A 7,218-nucleotide genomic window follows, 5' to 3' on the forward strand; every position below is an offset into this window, starting at 1 on the left:
CAATTTCCATCTCTTTTTTCATTCTCCATCTGTTATTTTTTTTACCCCATTCTTCTGGGGGTTAACTTTACAACTGTTAAATAATACACACTTGACCCATCAACTTTTGGTGGAACTATTGACTTCACACTCTTTTAGGTGAGAAAATAAATGCATGAGTGTCTCCTACTTCTCTTCCTCCAAAACTTGGTTGGTTTTACCTTTGATTTTTCATTGCCAAAATTTATTTCATGCATTTTTCCCTGTAACTCTAATGAAATTTTCTACTTTAAATTGATTGAACACCAATAAGCAGGATTCACAATTACATGTATTGCAAGAACCAAATAGTATGATTATGCTCATAGAGAAATAACATAATCCCGTGTTATTAAGCTCTTTGATGGAATGATAATATTACATGTTGCATTTCTTCAAATGGAGAGTTTCTTACTCTATATGCCATAATTGGTGTAAAGTCATGCCAAATCTTATTTAACTTCATATTTATAGGGCCCTACTTTTCTTGCACAACTTTTTGGGATTTTTTTGTTTGTTTTGTTTTGTTTTTGTTTTTCACACAGGAGATGGGTAAGAACAATTTGCCTAAGGTATTCCTTAGACATTCCATTAACAATTGCACTGATTACAGCCCATCTCTTCTTTCTGGCTTTGGTATCAGCTGGATCTGCTGGGCACCACCAAGAGAAGGTAGCTGCCTCTCCCAGTGTCACCAAAGTCTGTGCATCTTCGGGATACAGTTTTCTCTGTTGGGATCTGATCATCAGTATCATCCCATTTACATTCTTTCTTTTTAGAAAGAATTTCTAATCCATTGATGGTCTTATAATGTCTAGATTCTCCTAAGAAAGCAAGCCAATAGGATATCTGTATATTTGTCTATGTCTATATATTTATATCCCTATTTCTCTTCCTTAGTCTTTTTTTTTTTTTAACGCTTATTCATTTTTGAGAGACAGAGAGAGACAGAACACGAGTGGGGGAGGGGCAGAGGGAGAGGGAGACACAGAATTTGAAGCAGGCTCCAGGCTCTGAGCTGTCAGCCCAGAGCCCAATGCGGGGCTGGAATTCACGAGCCTTGAGATCATGACCTGAGCCGAAGTCAGACGCTTAACCCACTGAACCACCTAGGCACCCCCTTAGTCTTTCTTTCCTCCTTCCTTCTTTCCTCTCTCCCTCCCTCCTTTCTTTTCTTTTCTTTTTTCTTTTCTTTTCTTTTCTTTTCTTTTCTTTTCTTTTCTTTTCTTTTTTTTTCTTTTCTTTTCTGTTTTTCCTTCAGTCTTCCTCTTTCTTTCTTTCTTTCTTTCTTTCTTTCTTTCTTTCTTTCTTTCTTCAGAATTGGCTCATGTGATTACAAAGACTGAGAAGTCCCAAGATCTATAGTCAGCAAGCTGGAAAACCAGAACCAATGATGTAAGTTTCAGTTCAAGTCCAAAGGCTTGAGAACCAGGAAAGCCAATGTTTTAAGTTCTGGTGCAAGTCCAAAGACAGAAGACCAAAGTCTCATCTTGGAGATAGACAGTGACTTCTCATTTACTCAGGTTTTTGTTCTATTCAGGTCTTCAATAGACTGAATGAGGGCCACTCATGTTACAGAGGGCAATCTTTTTTTTTTATATGAAATTTATTGTCAAATTGGTTTCCATACAACACCCAGTGTTCATCCCAACAGGTGCCCTCCTCAATACCAATCACCCACCCACCCCTCCCTCCCTCCCACCCCCAAAAAACCCTCAGTTTGTTCTCAGTTTTTAAGAGTCTGTTACGTTTTGGCTCCCTCCCTCTCTAACCATTTTTTTTCCTTCCCCTCCCCCATGGTCTTCTGTTAAGTTTCTCAGGATCCACATAGGAGTGAAAACATATGGAATCTGTCCTTCTCTGTATGACTTATTTCACTTAGCATAATATTCTCCAGTCCCATCCACGTTGCTACAAAAGGCCATATTTCATCCTTTCTCATTGCCACGTAGTATTCCATGCAATCTTCTTTTTTTAAACAAATTTAAAAAAATTTTTTTTCTTGTTTTTTAAACATTTATTTATTTATTTATTTTCAAGAGACAGAGATAGAGTGTGAGTGGGGGAGGGCCAGAGAGAGAGGGAGATACAGAATCCAAAGCAGGCTCCAGGCTCTGAGCTGTCAGCTCAGAGCCCAATGCAGGGCTCAAACCCATGAACCTTGAAATCATGACCTGAGCCGAAGTCAGACACTTAACTGCTTAACAGACTGAGCCACCTAGGAGCTCCAAGAGGGCAATCTTCTTGACTCAGTCTACCAATTCAAATGTTAATGCCATCCCCCAAACACCCTCACTGACACACCCAGAATAATGTTTAACATACCTGGGCACCTCCTAGCCCAACAAAGTTGACACACATAAAATTAACCATCACAGATCGCTTTCTCATTTTCAGTTCCATTATATACTTTATGAAATTTCCATGGATTTCAGAAAAGAAGTAAACACAGTCCATCCTTTTGAACGAGAGCTATTGTTGGCTTCCTGGTGCTAGCATGGTTACTAACATGATGACTTATTTTCTGGATATTGTCTGCTGGTGTTCAGCCCACTCTCCCCTTTGTGCCCTTGCCTGTATCGAGGGGTCTGGATGGCAGAGACTGCATTCCACAGACTGTCTTGCTGACTGGTTCCAATTAAGTTTTGCCAGTAGGAAGTATTTCAGTGGGACTGCAAGAACAGCAGTAATGGAGACATCTTTCTGCTTATGGTTCCAGCAGGAGCTGTGACCAAAAAGTACAGGTGACTGTGGGTGACTATGACCTCCAACAGTGTCAGTGGGTCTGGGAACTGCAGGAGGCAGCAGTGGAGATGACAGATGACCACAGGCTCTAGTGGCATTGGTGGCAACCTCAGCAGCAATGCGTATTTCTGGACTCTATCTGGTGCCCTTCCCCCCTTTACTCTTTCACCCAATCAAAATTTTATAACCAATTTCTTGTATTAAATTCACCTCTGATTGTAATTTTCAGAGCATTTCTCTTTTTCTGATTGGAGTATGACTGATACATTCACTAACATTAACTTTCTGTCTTTCTTTGAGATGATGTGATGAATCTTTAAGCATCAGCTCAAAAGGAAAATTAAGATAACAGATAATCTCTCTTTTGTTTAATGGTGGCTATTTTCGACTCACAATAATCTGAACTAAATATTTGTATACACACTTTATGGATATATTTGGGTATATTTATATTTGGATATATTTGGATATACTTGAGTATATTTATTTGGTCAAAATCACAGTATAAACTCACTTCCAAATCAAATTCTGCTCTTTTAATGTGGGAAAATCTATTGATATTTGATACAAATCCTAACAAGTTGAGATGGTATATGAATAGCTGGAAGTCCCCTTCACACTTAAATTTCCTTTATTAAATGAGCTCTAGTCACTTTATATTCTTACTTTGAAAAGATATGGGTCTTTGATTAAAATAGTTGAGAATTCAGTGGAACTCTTCAATGCAGACAATTCAGGTGGTAGGTATGCTGGTTATTCTAATAGTTTTCAGTCATTAATTTTTTTTTAATTTATAACATTTTTTAAAATGTTTATTCATTTTTGAGAGATAGAGAGAGACAGAGCGTGAGTGGGGGAGGGCCAGAGAGACAGGGAGACACAGAATCTGAAACAGGCTCCAGACTCTGAGCTGTCAGCACAGAGCTGCACAAACTCACAGACTGCAAGATCATGACCTGAGTTGAAGTTGGACGCTTAACCCACTAAGCCACCCAGGCGCCCCAGTCATTAGTATCTTTTAATAACATAGTTTATATGATTATGGTCAGAATACTGGATTGAAAAAAAAGAAAACCTTAAAGGATTTTCCATTAAAAAAATAGCATTAAGGGAAAGGAAAAGGAGGATTCTCTTACATATCATCACACAATAGCACCACTGCATGCGACTGAATTTAAGAAGCAAGATTTTGCCTGCTTGTAGATTTCAGATAATAAAGACAGGCCTGAGACCTTGCTCATGTTGAGCAAGGTGACATTTCCTAACTGAATATCCTCTCACCAACAAGGGAAGAAGAGGATCAGGTTAGGAAAGTTTTATTTGTTGCGAAGGTTTTTGGAAAAGTCATTCCAGGAAATTACCAACCATGTCTTCTAGTTCTCAGCATTTCATGTGACAGATTTTATAGACTACTACCTTCCCTTTGGACAGCATTGTGCCAGCAAAGTTGCTCTAAAGTACAGAGCTCTTACAAATGTGTAAAAGAATAACACATTTAAAACATTTGCCTCCCTCTACACATAGCTATATAACCCAGCTCTGAGAGAAATTGACCTCGGCTCAGGGGTGTAATGATGTTTTCATGCATGCTTGGTTGCCTTTGCTATTTCTCTGCTCCTTGACAATCTTCCCCTCATGGGAAAAAGAGAGACTGAGTTAAGTAATTAGAAATGCAGAGTGAACATCTACTGCTGTCCTTTGAGAAGAACACTAAGCCCAGGAGTCATTGCTCTTGGGGGCTGACCATGGAGCTTTGAGAATTTTCACTTCCCAACACATACTTCTACGGTAATACTCCACCAACTACCTCTCTATTTAAGTTTTAATATGGTGCCATATATCCTATTGTTTTACTTAGGATGGAAAGGAAAAATCTTTCTTCTGAGACCAGTAATAAAGCATTGATGATGTGTTTGCATTATCTGCATACAAGTAACCACCACTCACCACTTAAGAAGAGCTGTTCCCCTATTGCCAAAAGCCTTCATTCAAATAGCCATAGGTACCAAAAGCATGCTGATGCATGCCTTGATGGTTTTCATTTTGACAAAATAATTTAGCAAGAGAGTAAGTTTAGTGTGACTTTCATTTTGAAGTTTAAACTACCCTGTATAGATGCGTAGGATTATCAGCATTAGAAATGGGAAGAATGCTGAAAATAATTTTTGTTACTTTGCTAGTATTAGCAAAAACAATCAGAAAAAAAAGGAGGAAATGTAAGGGCTGTGTAAAGTAATAGTGCATTTGCCATGCGTGTTTCTCCGTCCTTTTAAATTGAAGTTCAATATGTGTCTGGATCAATACACTCAATACACTGAGTTTTCTCTTAGATCAGTGTGATAGTTTGTTTTTGTTTTGTTCCGTTTGTAATGGAAGCTTTAATTTGCCAGGCAAAACTCTCATTTGAAAACATAATGTACTTAGTTAATAACTATGTTTTACAGAACTCTTCCTCAGCTATGCTTAGTCAGACCTATATAAATGTTTTCCTTGAAAAGTATCAAATTCTTGGGACGCCTGAGTGGCTCAGTCAGTTAAGTATCTGACTCTTGATTTGGGCTCAGGTCATGATCTCATGGTCTTGGGATGGACCCCTGCATCGGGCTCCTTGCTGAGCATGGATCCTGCTTGGAATTCTCTCTCACCCTCTCTCTCTGCCCTTCTCCCCCTTTCTCAAAGTAAATAAATAAATTAAAAAAAAACTTTTTTAAAACTTTAAAACTTTCAAAACTTTTAAAACTTTAAAAAAATATATCAAACTCTTGTGCAAAGGACGTGGGAACAGACCACTGTGACCAGCAGACCCTATACGAGAAGTACCTGGTAGGGTTGGACTGCTCCTGTGTGATCATGTATCACAACACCTTCATTTTGCAGATGTGCCCAAGGCTCAGCAGGTTAAACAGCAAGTCAGTGTCATCTAACTTGTAATAGTAGAGCTGTGTCCTAAAGCCATATTTCAAAAATAGTGCCTTATTTAGCATTAGTATTTATGAAGTTTTTGAATTGGCTGGAGGAGAAGTCTTTGAAACGTGGGATGCAGAGGCATGGGAACTGCAGGTAGAGTGATGTCAAATGCAGAGGGAGGACTAGATACTAATTAGATCATTCATGTTCCTTCCTGGTTCACACAGCTCAAATGAAAACGCATGCTAAGTGTATGAGGGTTTAAGTTTGTAAACAATATGTCTGAACATCATTATAGGAAAAATAGGAGCTCCAAGCATGGCAAACAACTTCCGAACCCCAAATCGAGACATATGTTGTAAAGTATGTGCGTATACTTTGGGATATAATAAGACCATATATCTGAAACCAGAACTGTCATTTTTCTATTGTTTAAATTATCTTGTAATAGTTAATTATCCTCAAAATAGTAAAGACATGTATGGGAATTTCCATGCAAAACACAATGATGCTTGAGCATATTTCTACTTTATTCTCACGACAATAGTCTCTTTAGGTACAACATGTGGGAGCTGTCAGCTAGATGGTGGTAGAATGCCTCATTCATCAAGCTCACTCACATAAGAGTCTGTAAAGTAATGCACAAAAGGAGGACAATGGAAGGAAGCCATAGGAAATAGGAAGAGAGCACATAAGAAAGCCAGAAATTCAGAGGGCAATGAGGATATGGAACAGGTGTTCCACTCCATTTGTGCATTTGTGTGTGTTTGAAGGAAGAATAATCTTCATTCCAGTTGTGTACTCACTTACTTCAGTCAGCATCTGCAGAAGAGAAGTGTAAATCTTTAAACCTCAGTTTTAGAGCTGGAATATTTTCCCACTTGTCTTTGAATTACTGAGGTAAAATGCCTGGTGCTCAGCACTGCTTCCTCAAGGACTACAGGACAAAGAGGTAGGAATGGATAAACTTGGGAAAGAACTCTCTGTGCCTCTCTAAATGTCACAGGCTTCGAGTTCACTGTGAATTAAATGCTTGTAAGATGAGTGGAGAATATAGGCTCCAGAGTATGAATTGCAGTCCAGAATGTCACCTTCTTCCTTTACGCTGAGCTGAGTTCCAGAGCGTAAGAGGAGGAGTGCTTTCTAAATGGAAAAGTATATTCTTCCTTGATGTTACATTCCAAGTCAAAATTATCCAGGATGTGATCTTTATAAAGCAAGGCCAAACTCCCTTGACAATCATAAGGAATGGGGTTTTTCTCTTCATTGATGTTAACAAGGTTTTTTTTTTTTTCCTGGCTCCAAACAGCTTCCGTGAAAATGTGGCATTTGGGGCATAGCCTTTCCATCTTGTCCCCCTTCCTTTCTTTTGCAAGTTAATTTTTCCCTCTAGATAAGAGGCAAAGCAGTGTGAAGGAGTTGGCTGGATGCTAATTAAAGGAAGCCGTCAAAAGCTAAAAAATTGTACAGAGAAGACAGGAATCCTTTGGGAAACCCATGGAAATACCTTTGCAGGAAATAGCAAGCCCCACAATGAGTTTAGGGTGT

Source organism: Panthera tigris, chromosome C1 (genome assembly GCF_018350195.1).
Source record: "Panthera tigris isolate Pti1 chromosome C1, P.tigris_Pti1_mat1.1, whole genome shotgun sequence".
NCBI lineage: Eukaryota > Metazoa > Chordata > Mammalia > Carnivora > Felidae > Panthera > Panthera tigris.